Genomic DNA, 18,029 nt, shown 5'->3' on the forward strand with positions numbered 1-18,029 from the left:
CAAAAAAAAAAAAACAAAAACATATATATATATATATGACATGCAATAAAATATTAAATTTCATGCTATAAAATTCTTGCATGTAATCTATTTCGTTTCATACATTATTGAAGAATGGAAAGCTTTCCACCTACAACCGCTTACATACGCATTTCGTACACTGTTAACTTCGTGCACGAAGTGCGTGGCTTCGTCACTACGTTGCTGTTAACGGTAACTAACAATATAAATGCTTAAACGCCGCTAAGTCGGCACACATTCGTTTCTAACGCGTGCCGCTGAAAGCAACTCGCTAAACGACAGCTCGAAAGTAGACTACAGCAGTTATATTCAAACTATCAGTTTGGCTTAAAGCCAACAGTAAATCTGTGAAATAATATTAATTTTAAAAATTTTGAAACAAAATATTTTCACCTTTGACTTTTTCCGCAACGTAAATACTTAGTTTTGTTTTCGAGTGCATACAATTAGGCGCCAAGCAATAAGCGTGTGAAATTTTGCAATTAGCATACGTGTAAGCTAAGCAATTGACTGTGGTCGTGTGACATTAATTGGAAAACTTTCAATTGCTCTCACATACATACATACATATACATATTTACATACATATATAAACACATATGCATGTTCGTATGTAAATCGTTTGTGTACCATATAACCAAGTAAAAACTGAAACATTCGAACGCTTTCACTAAGCTGACTCAGCTGTCTTTGTGTGCAGAAATATTTACTTTTCATTAAAAAACGCTGTGTTTGCTGCAGAAACTGTACGCGGGTTAATACACCGAATAAAGAACATAATAGGAAATTTTAATTGAAAAAATCTCAAAAAGTGACGTTAAATCATTGGCTTGCAAGAAACCTACAGGTAAGTTTCTAAAAGCACTTTCTATTTATGGAAATACCCAAATTTAAAGATTTAAAAAAATGTTTTTAAAATTTTTAAAAGAGTTAATCATCTCTTTACATGTCCAGTGAAACCGACATCCGACTAATTTAATAACCTTTTAATAACCAATGATATTTGGTTCTTGCACAAGTAGTGCCTAGTAGCGTTTTCGAGCGCTATATACCAAACATGAAGAATGCAGAGTCTATGGTAGACTATATATCGGAAATACTGGTCATATGTGATAAAATTTGGAGGGCATATTTTCTTGGTAATGATGTTCTCTGGTAAAATTTCTCCTCTAGCTTCCATATAACTTATATAGAGCTTAGAAACTTCTGGTTAACTTTGCACCGAATATATGGGTAAAAATGTATGTAAGATATAAGGTTGTCAAATATTTCCCTTTCGGCTTTTTGCTCTTTATTAAATGCTTTATAAAAAGTGTTACAGTGATCGGATTTAGTTCAAATATGCGCCGTTTGGTTCCATCTAGATGGCAACTTCATAATACCCCCCTCGTAGAAGCCACCCTCCTTATTTGCGAAGAACTTGGACAGCCACTTTTTACAAGCCTCTTTTGAGTTCAACTTTACACCAATAAAGGCGTACGATTCCTCTCCAATCCCACCAAACACACAGCAAAACCTTCTTGGCTATCAATGCCGGCTTGGCGGAGATATTTGACAACCTAATATTTCAATGAAACTCAGAAAGCAATTTTTCTAATAATATTGTTTCTTTTTACCTAATATGGAGATGCTTTTTGAGGTTCCCTATTTTTTTAAAAGAAAAACATAGAAGCTTCAAATTTAATGGGGAATGTTTATTATAATTCGTTGGCATTTACGGTCCATCCGTCCGTTTTTCGATTACACGTTCGAGCATTTCCACGGGTAATTGGAATGACACGCGCGATGTTTTGTTCAAACGCCTAAATCCTAGCGGGATAGCCCACATAGATTGTAAAGTCTATTACATATCTCTACAGCAAAAGGTCAAACGGTGTGATATCACACAATATTCGTAACTAATCTACCGGCCTAAAACGTGAAATAATCTGCTCACCGAAGTCTTCTCTCAATAAATCCATTGATGATGCGATGTGTGGAAAGTAGCGCAGTCAAAATTTTTTCGCTACTGCTAATATCAATTCTGGCCAATTAGTTTAATGAAACCTCTTCTATACATCTTGACAGTTGGACTTCGATATTGTTAGCCTCACCTACCTATAGGACAATGTCTCACAATTGCTGCGAGATGGACCGTGTTAAAATCGAAAAATTCAATAGACCTTTTGCATTCCACTCATCGAAACCGCTCATGTTGTGATTGCTAATCAACGCTTGCTAAGCTTGTTCGAAGTCCAGAACACTAGATCGCAAGAAAACGTTGAAATATCCACTCTTACCCGGCCTTATAGTATTTGGTTAGGGTGTCCTTTCTTGCAAGCTCATGGACTTTGCAGTTGAGTCAAGTAATATCATACATTTTCGAAAATCTTTCAAATATATTTTTCGAAAACTTGATTTGCTGAGTTGGTCATATAATTAAAACAAAAACACATTAACCTCGGCTACACCGAAGCTATTTACCCTTCATAACTACAAAAGTTGCCATACATGAACTTGATGTCGATTAATAAGTTTGTATGGCAGTTTAGCTAAATACTCTAGTATACTAAAATTCTAAAATTTTGTACTTAGATTTCATAATATAATATAATAATAATATAATAAAATAATACAATAAAATAATTCATGCGAAATCTTGTTAAATAAAAAAGTTTTACTTACAAGGACAACGAGCGGCGCTCATCAGCATGTGTGGTGCATTAAGGTCCACTTCAACCAAGGCACTTAACGCCTCTTGAACATAGAATCCGTAGACATTGTCGGAAGGTGTATTGCTGCGAAAGCTGCTATCAGACTCAGAGAGTCTTAGTTCTTAAAATAACTGGTATTTGAACACTCGGATATTCTCACACACTTTAACTTTAATTCAACTTCATACCAGATCACTTGGAACATAGAATCGCCACCCCTAACTCTGGCGGTTCCTTCTCTGCCCATATACCAGCGAGGCAGTTATATGTGGGAAGAAGCCGTTGGAGGAGAGGGGCAGTGAGCTTCTCTATGGATGGGCCTAAGTTTGGTAGGAAGGTTAGTGGAGGCGTTTACTGTCAGAAGCTCTTTATCAACTCAAGCTTCAGACTTCTTGACTATTGTAGTATCTTCTAAGCCGACGTTGCCGCCATTAAGATAGCAGCTGATCTACTGCTCCGGCGTGCTGCTTCCTTCAGAGAAGTGACCATTCACTCTGATAGCAGAGCGGCGATACTAGCATTGAACTCATTAACAGTGAGTTCAGGGTTGGTTGAGGAGTACCAAACCTCGCAATCAATTGCATCAAGTGTCTTAGTGATAAGACTGGTATACGCGCCAGGTCGTAGCGGAATCGCAAGAAATTGCAAAGCTGATGAGCGTTAGAACCACTATCGGTAGAGTGGGAGTGAGTGGGTGCTACTATATCCTCTTGTATGCTGGGCTTTGCGGAAGATTGCCAGCGCTGTGCTACCATCGTTACATGCGCTGTCGCAAAAACCTTTGGCCCAAGATATTGGGTATCGCATAGGATATAATGCACGTTTTGCCCTTCTTGATCTAGATCGACATCTCAGAAATTGAGGCAGCAGTTCACATTATACATATATATATAGAGGGACAGTCAGACGGGCATCGCTAAAACGACTTAGCTCGTCCCGCCGATCATTTATATATTTATTTTATGAGGTCTCCAACGTTTGCTTCTGGGTGTTACAACTTTCATGAAAAATTTAATATACCCGGTTTACGATATAACCGATATCGGGTTCGAAGTATAACTATATACATTCCGCTAGAATTTGTCACTAACTCACTTGCAGTCATCAGCGAGCTTTATTGCCATTCGTTACTAACATGCATACACACATACGAACACATAACATATGTGGCATGAATTATGCAACCGTTAAGAATTATACAAAGACTTAAAAATAGTCAACATCTATCGCTATGTGACCAGTGCAAGCGAATATTTATTTATGATTTTATAAAAATAACTTTAGCATATTGATTTTCATTTCATAGCTGAGTGAATGAATGCTAGTTGATTGGGTGTGTGTGTGAGCGCAGCGCTCGTGTAAATGAGTGAGTTAATGATGCGTTGAAGGGCAAATGAAAATATACGCATGTATAAGTGTGTGTGTGTGTCACACTTTTCCACGCACACACGCGCAGATACTTAGATCAGGCAAAAGCATATCAATGTTGCGCTGCTACCGTCTGCTCGTGACGCGCTCGCCAAAGATATCATTAATGAACTGAATTCACAGTAAAATTACATACTAATAATAAAAAAGGAATCCAAGCATATTAATTATTTATTTTAAACAATACAAACGCTTGAGTAACATTAATTAAATAACTGTTTTGTTTGTTGTTTGCATTTATTTTGAACACATTATTATACCTGTTGCTAGTGGCATGAGCACAATGCTGGCATCATTAGCTGGAACTCGCCAAACTCCTTTGTGTACAATTATTTTTCGCATCCTTCTTGTGTCCGCATTAACTGTGAGTGCTTGAGTGATTTATTGTCACGTATAATTATAAATGCACATCTGTGCGCAGAGTATGAATCGAAACACTTTGAAATTTTAATGTGATAATAAAATGAATTTTCATTTACCACTTATTTAAGTGAGTTGGCAGAATGCGCATTGTTTGTTTTGTTTTTACTTTTGTTTTTGATTAACGCTTAATTAAGCAATTGACTCACTTGCTACTAACTGTGATAAACGTGATAAACATATAGCGCGTAATGGCAGTTTTAATTGATTTTGTTGGTGTTATTAGCTGGAAAAGGAGTTGTTGTGACTTTGCAAAAAAGACAGAGGCAGAAGTTAGGCCATAAGAAACATTTGGTAAATATGGTTTTTAGGCTTCAGTTTTGCAAGACTAACTCTGTTTTTTTTTTTGAAAATGTAAATTTATTTCTTTTCCATTCTAAATTAGTTTGGGTTGAAACCAGGAGAGGCTACATTCGAGCACAAATTAACGATTTCATTTCCCCTATATCACTCACTCAATAATAAGTTATAGTAAAAAGAAATGCAATTTCTTCCAAAAAATTGCTTTAGTTATCAGTATCTCCCATTCTGCAAGTGCTATCGGTGTAATGTGGCGTTAGAGAGAGGTTAGGTTAGGTTTATCCGGTAGCCCAATAAGTGATTTTGTCAAAGGGGACAAGTGCACAGGAGATGCACCATTTTTTCCCTGGTACCTTGCTCTAGACATTTCTTGCATTCTTTTGGTTCTGCTAGTAACAAATTATTATTCATATCCTACAGTTTCTTCTATGGAGTGTCAAGATGAATTTTGTGTACTGTCCCGATCAACCATGTTCACATGACTTTTGCATTTTTTCACTCAGGTAGCTCGTTCCATAGAGTTTTGATTTTCTTCACCATACTTCTGTCGAGTTCGTCGTATAGTCAATGCATGAATTTCCCAATGTTGATCACGTTTTCGGATGTTAGCCGTACACCATTCTTGGCAATCTCGTCCACTATTTCATTGCCCTTGAAGCATTTGTGGCCTGGCACCCAGAAGAAGTGAAGTGGCTTACTTCTTACAAAACTTTCTACTGCTGCCCTACTTCCTAAGGCACTTTTACCGATATGCGATTAGATGTTACTTCCTTTATTGCTGCTGGCTGGTCTATGTACATGTTTGCCTGCAGGTACATTAGAGGCCAGCTCCATGGCTTTTGTAATAGAAAAGACCTCAGCTTGAAATATACTGCAGTGGTTCGGCAACTTAAAAGACTGTCTTATGCCTAACTCTGGACAGTATATTCCCGCACCAATTGCATCGTCCATTTTCGAGCCATCCGTATAAATGTTTAGAGTTTTGCACGTAGATAATATTTCATATTTGTAAGCGCTTAACTCAGTATCGTTTGAGAACGCCTTAAAGATGAACAATAGTAAATACGACATATTTTGCAACTTTTCTTCGATAAGCCTGACTTGCGTTTGCTGAAAATGGGAATAAAATTTATGGTCCTGATACCTTAATAGCAAATCACGTGAAATTTTAAATTTGTCAACTCTGTTCCGGTATTTTCGATGTCAAAGATAAATCACGCCCTAGAGAGCCAATAAAATAATGGAAATTGTTGAGCTCGACCAACACTACACTTTCCTCGGCTTAAAAGCTAAACATCGAACAAAAATCCGTTTGGAATCATTTAAATAAGGCAGGATCTGCACTGCACTGGATAACGCCGACCAAGCTAGGTTTGGCTTTGTGTTTTTATAGAATTGGTAGGGAATATTATACTATGAGCTATCCTGCTCCTAACAAGCACTTAATTCGGACCTAAATATTTGTATATTGAGAGCAACGGCCAACAGAAAGCAACGCCAAGCTAAACACGTCGATAGTGACTCATCATAAACTCCCGAATGTCTGGTCGGGATGTCCTTACGCTTCCACTTTTTGGTCTGGATGCGGCGTCAAGTGATGACTCCACGGTTTTGATTGTGAAAAATTCACCTCAAGAGAAGATTTTGAAAAATGACTGTCACAGGTCCAATATGGCAGCAAGTTATCGAACAGAGCTTATTGGAGCTAAATTAAATGTGATTTTGAGAAATTATAGCATTCCGTTGACATTTTTTAGTTAAAGTAATGAAATCTGAGAGCCTAACTGTTTTTTCTATAGCACGTTCGATATAGAAACTGTTTTTAACTCCTTGTCTGATGAAATTTAGACTGAGTTTTGAGGAGATTTCGGTTGTTAAAAATATTCCTTTAAAAATTATTACAAGAGAGTTATAAAAGACATTTTGTGTTGCTCATACGTCCTGGTGTACTATTTATATAAATAGAGTATAATTTTTAAAGGAACGGTTTTGTAAAAAAATCATCAGGGTCTTTTTTGTAGAGGGGAATGTATTTTAAAAGAATATATTATTTTCAAAGTTGTAGATTATTTAGTTTGGAGATAAATAATTTATTGCAAAAGACTAAAATGTTGTAAATAAATGATATGGGAAAAGTGAAATGATTTAGCCACCGTTTTAAGTGAAAATTGGAATTGTTTGTTTACATTGAATCCTTTTCTTAAGAAGAAAAACGTAAACTAATATACAAAAACCATAAAAAGGTTTAATGGCATAAGTATGGTTAAGCACTCCTGCGCCAACCAACCAACTGTTTCTGAAGTAATTTGAAAATCTCTGGTTGTAAGGGGGTAAAAATTTCCTACAACTTCGAAGTTATCTAATGTCAGTCAAGCCAAGGCTCGGCGTGTAGGAATTCAGGTTTTTTTCTTATGCACTATTATCTCAATTCGTTTATGATTTCCAATCTAATTGATTCAGAGTAAATTTCATCAGTCATCACTATTAATAGGTGTTTATCAGTTAAAACTATATATAAGTATATTTCACAAGCAATTAAAGAGTCTACCTATAAGCATCGTACCTGTATTCTTACATTAATAATTGCCCTCAGCGTAATATCAAAGAAATTCTTAATGTCAAACATGTTTAACTGTGCCGGCTCAAGCAAGTAATTTTAATTAATTTGCCATTACAATGTTATCATGAGTTAAAGTTAAAGAGTATGATGAAATAGTTGCTAATGAGCCCGCGAGCAAATAGTAAGAAGAAAACTGAAAAATGTGTAAGTGAGTAAGAGAACTTGAACAATTCTTCGTATGCAAAGATACGGTTTAAATAATGTAAAGGTGAGTAGGGGAGATAGAGAATGGAGAAAGAGTAGAGTTAAGATTTCTGTGAATTTTATTCCGAATGCGAAATTGCTGACGCAAATTAAATGCAGCAAACAAAATGTTTTAAAAGTGGTAAGGTAAAATATAATAAAAAGGGAATCAATAAATGCGATGGGATACGTGAGAATAAAGTTCTTGAAATTACAATAAATAATGTTTCAAGAATGTGTCAAACTCTAGTTGAACAAACTACACTACTTATATAATACTGCTATGACAGCATTAGAAAAATATATGGTTATTCTATTAAACCATTCAAAAGGTATTATTGCTCAAGAGTATCGGAGTCTTTTTTGGAGAGATTTGTGTTAATAAAGAAATTACCAATTGAATAGCGGCGTTTTAGAAAGAGTTACAATTCCAGATCTATAGCTGACTCAATATCTTAGCGAAAATTGGCAACATTGCGGAATTTCGATATATATTAAAGTATAGCCTACTTTTAGGGAGCATGCAGTACGAAATATAAATATTCTAATAAAAAAATATACTATCCTTGATCTATAGCTGATTTTACACCAAAACATTTCGAGAAATTGGAGTAGCGTAATTTTAGACGAATGCTTTCATAAAGGTAGGTAGGTAGGTAAAAGTTGCGTAGAACAAGATCTGGAAATGTATAATACTTTTTTAACATCAAGATAAGGAAAAAATTTAAAAGGTCATAAAAAAAACTGACACATACGAAAGCCAAACCCTTTGAGTGTTTGATTACACTGACCTAGTACCATCACCCTGACTGGAATTCTCACCCCTCAGACAGTAATCCCAGAAATGTTCCACAGTGTTATTATATAAAATTATTGGACCGTTTGAGAAACAAATGGTTTCAACTGAAGCAGGCTAGAATGACGTTTATCAAAACACTTCAGCATAAATCGCGAAGAACGATGGCAAAATTCCATGAAAAAGGTTTCGAATTGCGTTAGCAGCCATTTAATTCACTGTATCTAGTCCTGCATATTTTTCTTTTCTCTCTGGAAAAAAATTAACGTTTTTAATTAATATAATATAATATATATTTTAAAAAATATGGTATCGAAGATTTAATATTAATCATATTAATTTATCGTTAAAACTTTAATTACTCTCTACGAATGATGACTTTACTGCGCTCGACGCGACTTTCTGTATCCTTCTGTTTGCTGATCTCACGAGTCATTGACTTGATCCTTGAGTATTGAAATCTAGCGCTGTACTGCATGGGTAGTTTCACCAAATGAACTTCTTGAAGAGAATAAAACGTGTGAAAATATCAGATAAAGTTGTCGAAAAAAATACAGACGGACAGGCTGACGGGTAAGGATAGACAGCGGCGATAGCACAGATCCTTGCTTGACACCAGCTTTACAATTTTTACGTCCTTACACGACTGCTATTCTAAGTACAGCTACTGTATGAGCTTGGTTGATTTATCCGTAAATAATAGCAAAATATTTTTCTGAGTTACTCCTTGCATTTGTGAAGGAATAAAAAACCATAATGAAAGAACGATTTTCAACATTTATTCATAAATTTTCCTTCGGGCATTGATTATACATATGTAAATAAATAGATATTATTTCATGATATGTCACGTGTGTACACTTACAATATAAATGACAATAATATAGTATATCGTGGTGTGCTTGGCATTTAAAACAGTTAATATGTGTGAAAGAAACATGTGGTTTGCCGCAATTATGTTGTTTATAAACGCAATTGATTACATACTCGCACATACCATATAGTACATATTTATGTATGTAAATGCATTTTGCAATGCATACTTAAAATTGCATTCATTGTTGTTAGTGTTGCTACTGTGGCGCCATTACAGTTCAACGAATCGTATAAATGATTTACATTTAAATAACACTCATTAATAATATTGTTTGGCTTAATATCGGTTTTACAATATTTCTGCTTTTGTTCTGGGCGGAAAGTGAATTTTTAAAGCGTCAACAATTCACTAATATTTTATTGTATTTATCTCCTCCCGCGGAGGAGCCTTGCCCTTACATTAAAAATTTCAATGAGAGAGAAAGGAGTCCTCATATAGTTATGAACGAAACACATTGGGGTGCTTTTTTTTGTTTTGAACTATTAATATTTTTCAATCCCGTCACGAAATTTTCATTTAAATACCCTAAGAAAATTCCCTGAAAATTGTAGTCCTTAATATTATCCCGAACTGGACCTCTAAAAATTTTCCATACAAAATACACTAGAATCCTGAGTTTTTAACTCTAAATTCCTACAGATCAGAGGTATTTTATGGTATCGCTTACACTTTAGACGCTTATTTCTCAGAATTATTCACTCTACAAAAGTGCCCAGTGCAATAAAGTCGTAACTCACACCGGCTAGGTACGGGACTCTGAGCCCGATTTTTCCCAGAATTTCGCATTTTTTTGTTTATAACTAGTAAACGATAGGGGCTATAGAAAAAAAATACATGACAAATTTGTAGGAAATTTTATTTGCTATAAAAAAGGTCTGATGTCAAAATCGCTATCAGTAATACTTCTCGATATATTCGGCTTTTTAAGTAAGGCTTTATAGAATTTGTTTAAGTGGTATGTATTAAAAAATGGGCAAATGACCATAAATCTTCCACAAAACCCTCTTCTCAAACACTCCTAAGGTCGACTGATCATATGTTGTCATTGTTCATGTTTCCGCACCAAATAACAGAACGAGAATGATGAGGGACTTGTAGTGTTTGGTCTTTGTTCGTCGAGATAGGACTTTACGTTTCAATTGCTTGATGATGAAATTATCCACGATTTCAAAGTTATGACTGTCAACAGTGTCGTGCGACTCAGTCCCGGAAGCGATGACTGTTTGCTTGATGACAGGAGAATTTTGTCTTGTACTCGTTCACAACCAGACCCATACGCTTCGGTTCCTTATCCAGTTTGGAGAAAGCAGAACTAATGGCGCAGTTGTTGAGGCTTGGTATCAAGCGGTTCGGAAAGGTCATTCCCGATCCTAACGGTGCTTTTGGTGTTGCTCAAAGCCAGCTTACGCAGCCGTTTTAGCTTTTCGGTGGCAACAGGACTTCATCCTGATAAAGTGTATAACATGGAGAGCGAGAGTACAAGTCCGGATATCCCATAATGTTCTTAGCTTCAAAATTCGTAGATTTTAACGCAAATCTATCTTCTACTTGTTTTCACAATCGGGTTAAGGTATAAGCAACGGCAAGCCATCCACTTTTTTTCAAATGATTCAATAAAAAAATTCTGATAGAAAACGCAGATTCCTTCATTGGCGAATGTACAAGAGGAAAGAGAACTTTTAGAGCGCACAAAAAGTCTCCACGTCTTCAATAATAGATAAGGTCGTCTTCCTTATTCAATAAAATTCGGTTTTATACTATTTGAGAGCAATAACAGTTAGAATGTTAAGATATATAGATTATGTAGGTATCTTTTAAGTTTTTATGGTTTTTATGTTGATAACGAGTATCTTAAATTTCCATAAATTTTTATGGATCTTCTTTATATAGTACGAGTGAGTATGCTAAATAATGTTAGTTTTAAGAGATATTTGTGACTGAAACTACGAAATATTTTGATTCACTTGGTTTTGCATAAAAATATGCGTTCTGCCTAGGAAAATGTTACAAATTGGTCCTCTTGAAAAAACTGTAGAGAAATAATGGTACCTTCTTCACCAAAAGGCGTTCCATAAGTTTAGTTCAACACAAGCGTGCGACAACTGTCGGTTGAAATTTCAGTCAATATTTTCTATAGTATACTATATACATTTATGTAGTTTGAGTTCAGCTACTTCACTGTGTTTGAGCATACTCAATAACTCTCCAAACCACAATCTCTGTCATCTAGCAAATTTCTGCTGACTGCGAAAGAAATCATAATAAACCGCATAAGACAAAGTTAAATATGCGAAATCAGACGGAATATTATTAACAATAGATTAAGAACTGATAGACACGAGCTGCTCCAATGGCGACAATGACCTGTTGATATCTAGTTTTAGACACTCCAAAAAATTCACGGCTCTCCGTTACTCAAGTGTAGGAGAATGAAATATATTTTCGAGTACAGTTAATGAGCGCAAGCACGCAACGCTATCCGGCCTTTGAAGTGATTCCTTATATGTAACAAACAAACCTACATACATACCCACTGACTTTCCTGCATTCCAGCTCATACCTTCGGGCGTTCGGCCTACTTTAACCATAAGCAGCGTAAATTTTAATTGTTTTACCATGAATACCGTGCTGACCGAGAAAGCTGGATGAGCGGCATAAAGCGTAAGATTAAATTAAATTGCAAGGAATTAATTTAAACTTATGCTCATTAAAATTACGACGCTTGTATAATGTGCGCTCATGACAGCAAACCCTTTTGCATACACACACAAGCATATAAATTCAGTCGCTTTTTTTAATTTTCGCTATTTTATTCGCCATTCGCATTTTATTACATTAACGGTCGTTGTAAATCATTTATTTTAACTATATATGCAATGCGACAGTTTGTGGCAACTTCTTGCAGTATTGCTGCTGTAATTTATCGGTTGTATAAATTCTCCAATCGGATTTCGATAGATTTCATTTATAATATTATATTACGATTGAATATTCGATGCGTGAAATTCATGCAATTGCCACAATTCATAAGTAATTACATATTTACATTTATATAAGCATTTCTACATAATATATATTCTATTAAATCACTGCACTTGTTGATGATCGAAAGTGCATTTGCATGTTGCATGCCATATGTGGTGGCAAATAATGGCATACACTTAGGGGCAACACTTTGAAGGCCATTAAGTTGTCAGCTTGTATAGTCGATTCCGATTTTCAGTTAATAAATGTTTTGTTGAACTTTTAGCAACATTATTTTACGTGATTTTAATTAATGCTAATTTATTTAACAGTCAGTCACAAATATCACTTAAATATAGAGATGTATATGTATACAATACAAACAACACAAAAATGGAGCTTCAATTAATATACCATATATTGAGTAGTCGAAAAAGTTTTCGCATTTCTAATCAAACTTCAACTTATTTTTTTTATATTTATAATGAACTTTAATGAACCAAATATGTAGCATTTTGGTCGACCACATTTTTCCGCTAGAGACGTTATTTTTCTGTTTTCTCGGCGAAAAACTGTGACAAGTAATTTTCACAGTCTGTTCTTAAAGCCAACTTTACTCCATTAAAGAAGTTCTGCCTTGACCGAAACAAATGGTAGTCCGATAGTGTAAGAACAGGGCTATATGATGATATGATGGATGCATCAAAACTTCCAAGAAAAGCTCTCCCAGTTTTTGCCGAGTCATCAAAGATGTGTGTGGTGTGTAGCGTTGTTCTGAAGGAAGTTGAAGCACTTTCTGTTGATCAGTTCTGGCCGTTTTTCTCGATAACCCATTTTATAATAAAAAAAATTCAAATTGTTAATGATCGATGTACACGTTTTATTCGAAATAGCCAACTTTTGCTTTCACACAAGCTCTTAAACGATTCGGCCATTATCAATTGCAGAACACCACAGAACTATCGATTTTTTAATTTTTAAGGCACTCGATATTTAGTAAGCCGATCTGAACAATTTCTTCGTATATTACATTATTATATTAGAAAGTAATTTGTGCCAACTTTTGTGAAGATACATTGTCCATGTGAAAGTTTTCCATACAAGAACTTGATTCCGATCGTTCAGTTTGTATGGCAGCTATACGCTATAGTAATCCGATCTGAACAATTTCTTCGGAAATTACATTGTTGCCTTATATACCAATAATCTATACCAAATTTCGTGAATATTTCTTGTCAAATGTGAACCCTGTTCAATGACAAAAAGTATAGTACAAATTATAGGACTCGTACTTGTAAACAATTAAAAAAGCCATAAATTCGGTTCGGAAAGTTATTTTTATTGATTTTAAAGTACAAAATGTGTGAAAATAATCAAAAATTCAGCAACTATCACCTTTTGCTTAACTATGGCATTGAGATGGTCAAAAAACGAATCGCAAGCTGCCCGAATGTGACTTGCCGGTATTTGGCCCACTCACGGACAATGGCTTTCTTCAGCATCTCGAGACTGGTGTATTTTTTACTTCGGATCTTGCTCTTCTAAATAAACCAGAGAGAATAATCCATTGGATTCGCATCTGGTGAATTCGAGAGCCATTGTGTGGTCGTAATGAAGTTGTTTTTCAGCCATTCTTGGTTCACTCGCGCTTTGTGAGACAGTGCTGAGTCTTGTTCAAACGTCCATGGGTTGCGACCGAAATGTTTGCTTGCCCATGGCTTCAAAGCAGCCTCCACAACACTTTTCCCATAATAAGTCGCTTTACTTTGACGCCAGGGACGATGAAAACAATTGGAGCTGCTGCCTTCTGGTGGCCAACCGATAATCTAGATTCTCGTATAAATGGTCGGTCAAGTAAACGCTATCGTTTTGAGAAATAACGAATACTCAATTGTAAAAATTGTTTCGTCAGAAAACATAATCTTCGGAATTTGACCGCTTTCGGCCAAGCGAAGCAACTGCATCGCTCTCTCAAGTCTTACTTGTTGCTGCTGAGACCATAGGCCGTTTGGAACTTGTAAGGCTTGACTTTGAGCTCATTTTTCAATATATGCGTCCGATATTGCGATCGAATATTTTCAGTTCTTTGCCATTTGATTGGCACTTCGTTGTGGATTTCGCCCAAGTCGCTTCTTCATTTTCCTAGCCATCTGACGTGACGTTGCAGTCTTTTGTTGATCACCTCCATGTCGTTTTTAGTATCATTGTAACGAGCGATGGTGCTATAAACAAAAGCTTTATTCACATTAAGGTTTTTGAGCTCACGAACAATTGCTGCCTGTGATTTTCCAGCTAAATAAAAAGCAATCACACCATTACGTTTGAATTCCATAGCTGATCACATTTTTTTCGGTTCACTTTTGGCAAAGCGCTTTTGTACACTTGTGAACAATACTCTGAACTGTCATTCAGCAAATTTATAAACAGCTGATTCCAGTGCGACAGCTGCGGTCTGAAGTTGGTTACACTTCGAGTGACGGACCCTGTAACATGAAACCCACTTGAAAATTTTTGCAATGAGTTTCATCCTTCACAAATTATCGACTCTAGTTCAACTAGTATATCTAAATTTGGTATCGGTTATGCAATATGACGTTGAGCACAACCTTTAGCTTCGTCAAAATCGGGAAGGGTCTCTCCGAGCCCACGGATGTAGTGCCAAAGAAGGAGAAAAAGTCTAAATAGTCAAAAAAAAAAACTTTTCGAGAGAAAAGTGAGGATAAAGTTTTTATATTTTTTTTATACTAGAGACCAAAATTTATTTCTTCTTAGTTTGCTCATCAGATGATGATCTCTCAACATATTATATAAATTAAATCTCTCAAACATAATCTCTTACAACATGCCAAAGCCCGCTACTCTTACAATCAAAGTCACTTGTTAAACTTTTTTCTATCTGATTGCAACAGCATATCCCTTATTATAATTATAATTCCCTTGCATTAAATATTGCCTTAACGTTATTTGTAGTACCTTTTACACAACTCCTTTAATTACAACAACAAACCTTCCTCTAACCATAATTGGGTCACCTAATTTTCGCTTCTCCCTGACTCAACTCCACAATTTTATCACAAAATATAATCATATTGTGCAAGCAATAATTTCAAATGTGTGCACTGCGAATCTGTGAAAAAAAAGATAAATTATGTTTGTGTTGGCAAAAAATCTAACATATCATTTTCCCTTATCAACCCAGTTTCGCACATCCATCTTTTTAAGCGCCTAAATGAAATCACACGCCTGAGGAGAATAATTTGCAAGACAACAACCATTAATAGACGCTTCAAAACAGACCTTTTAAATTGTGACATTCATTTCAGTTGAGCTGATTTCTGGTTGATGCTGTGCGCTAATGCGGTCTGTGGCATAATTTTCACAAAATTGTGCTTATATAATATATGATTCGCCAAGTAGCTATTATTATGTAAGAGATACGTATGACGCCTAATAATTATGTGATGAAAAAGTAGTAGGTACTCTGAAATGTACTAAAAAATATATATGTATGTAATGTGTATGTATATGTAATATACATATTTGTATAAACTTGTTACATTGTTAGTGCGAAAAGTTGTGAGAATTCTAATCAAAAATTTTGAGCCAGTAAATGGAGTAATTTATGGCTATTGTCAGGGGTAACATAACAATTAAATTGAAAAAGCAAAAGAAGTAGAGCTGGCAAAAATATTAAATAGTTTGGTAGAAGTTTGAGTTAAAAATAATCTTAAGAATGTTCGAATAACTGTTTTCGGTCCATCAGTACAGTGGATCACTGACGACGGATCTAGGCCTTTAGGAGTAGCTAATTTGAAATCACCGGAAATAAAGTTCCCTTACTCTATTATATCTTCTATGAAAGATTCTGTTTGGGTGTTTTGGGAAACCTTTGGCCGGTAGTATTTTCTGAAATAAAATTTTGCATAGAACATGTTCTATATTATCTTCCTCTGCTACTTCTTACCACATTTTTTAATAATCGTTATATGTTATCCCCATTGGAATGTCTGCCAATAAGACAGTGACCTGTTAACACCCCTACTTACACTCGGCGCAAAAAAACCCACACAGTCGAAAATTTTCAAATATTCCTACTTAGAACTGTCACTATTTGCTCAAAATTGACTAGTTGTCTTATTTTTCGTTTCTGTTATGTGAATACATTAGTTTACCGTTATTTCTATAACCGCTAGCCTCCGCACGGACTTTTTCAGTATTTGCGGTAGTTTTGTATGGGTAAGTTGTGAAAATAAGTGAAGTTGAGCATGGTGTTGTCAATAGAAAATAAAGCAGAAATAGTGGCTTTATATAAAAATGAATTATCCAAACGTCAAATAGCTCGTGAAATATACCCATTTTTTGATTGGAATTTTATGGAATTGAGTCTCTCGCTTTTCCAGGAAACAGTCCAGATCTCAATTGAATTGAGAACTGTTGGCATTAAATCGGCAAAAGGATAAAAGAAAAGCATCCATAAGTTTTTTACATAAAAATTCTTGAAACATGAACTAAATAAAAGTGGTTGACTCCCCAAGAAAAATGTTTAACTTAGAATAACATGTATCTAAGTTTTGAGCTATTTAAAGCCACTCTGTAAAGTGCGTGGGTTTTTTTTTTTCGCCGAGTGTATAGTAGGTCATTCATTTTGAATTCCAAAAATTGGCATTTGCTGCCCTTATTCCATTCTTGCCACGTTTGCTTGTTGGGCAAGTTGGAGAATGTTTCTATAGAACTTAGTTTTATCTATGGATTAACTATCTAGATGGATGCTGTGTTCTTTATAGCCTCTTTATCAGAGTTTGATTGTGTTGTCTATTTTAACGCATGGATGCAGACTATCCGATCCTGGAGAATTATAGTTAATAGAAGGTGAGCCAAGAAGTAATAGTAGAAACTGTCCTGCAATAGATCCATCTTGGAAACCTTATCCGGAAGTAATTCGACAGCGGTGCCGGGCAAAGAAAAAATCCATTGGAGAAGAGAATAGTGTTTTAGTGGGTACACATGTGAAATGTATACTAAAAACGAAATGTAACTCCTTTTTATTGAGTTTTGAGAGGAGAAAAAATTTGAATGAGTAGTACGCAATCACACAATAGTTTAATTTCCTCCGGTATAAAGTACATTCGCACTCAAGATCGCTCAGACTATTCTCTTCTAATACTAATTTTCAAATTAACCTAAATGGTCTATTACGATAGGTGTTTATTGGGAAAGAATACCATACAAATGTATGTGAGTATAACTGTAATTTTTTCGCACGAGTACTTAAATGCTAATTATTGCTGAATTATGACCTTGTGAATAGATACGGGCAGTGGAAGCAAGTTGAAAAAATATGCTTCAAAAGCAAAAGTTCTGATTAACCTGCCTCTGGTTCAAGGAGAGTTGGTTTTGCTTCTGAGATGAAATATGTTTGTGTCAGCCAATATACATATCTATAAATATGAAAAGTGGAAATATAAAGCAGCTGAATGCTGATAAAACGTGTCATTTCACAATTTTTTGGTTTTAATTAATTTTTCTAGGTTTTGGAAGACAAAAAGCAATGTTTTTGAATTTCCAAAATAACATTTTTTTCTAATATTTTTGAATTCGCTAACTAGAAAATACAATTTTTTTTAAATAAAAATTGCTAACGGTATAAAATTTAATAACAAAGTTGGAAATGAAAATATGAGAAAAGTTAATTTTTTGATCATAAAAATTTCGATTTTTTGCCTTTTC

At 35.1% G+C, this 18,029-nt stretch overlaps 1 protein-coding gene across 2 annotated transcripts in view; it reads left to right on the forward strand.

Moving 5' to 3' along the window:
- Positions 1 to 273: 273 nt before the first annotated feature.
- Positions 274 to 18,029, forward strand: part of LOC108971891 (short neuropeptide F-like) — a gene marked incomplete at its 3' end in the record, with an annotated part of 181,317 nt that continues 163,561 nt past the window's right edge. For both annotated transcript variants that reach the window (XM_018938222.1, XM_018938223.1), the window contains 1 exon segment: positions 274 to 868.

The sequence above is a fragment of the Bactrocera latifrons genome, unplaced genomic scaffold (genome assembly GCF_001853355.1).
Source record: "Bactrocera latifrons isolate USDA-ARS-PBARC rearing strain unplaced genomic scaffold, ASM185335v1 scaffold_363, whole genome shotgun sequence".
NCBI classification, from domain to species: Eukaryota; Metazoa; Arthropoda; class Insecta; order Diptera; family Tephritidae; genus Bactrocera; species Bactrocera latifrons.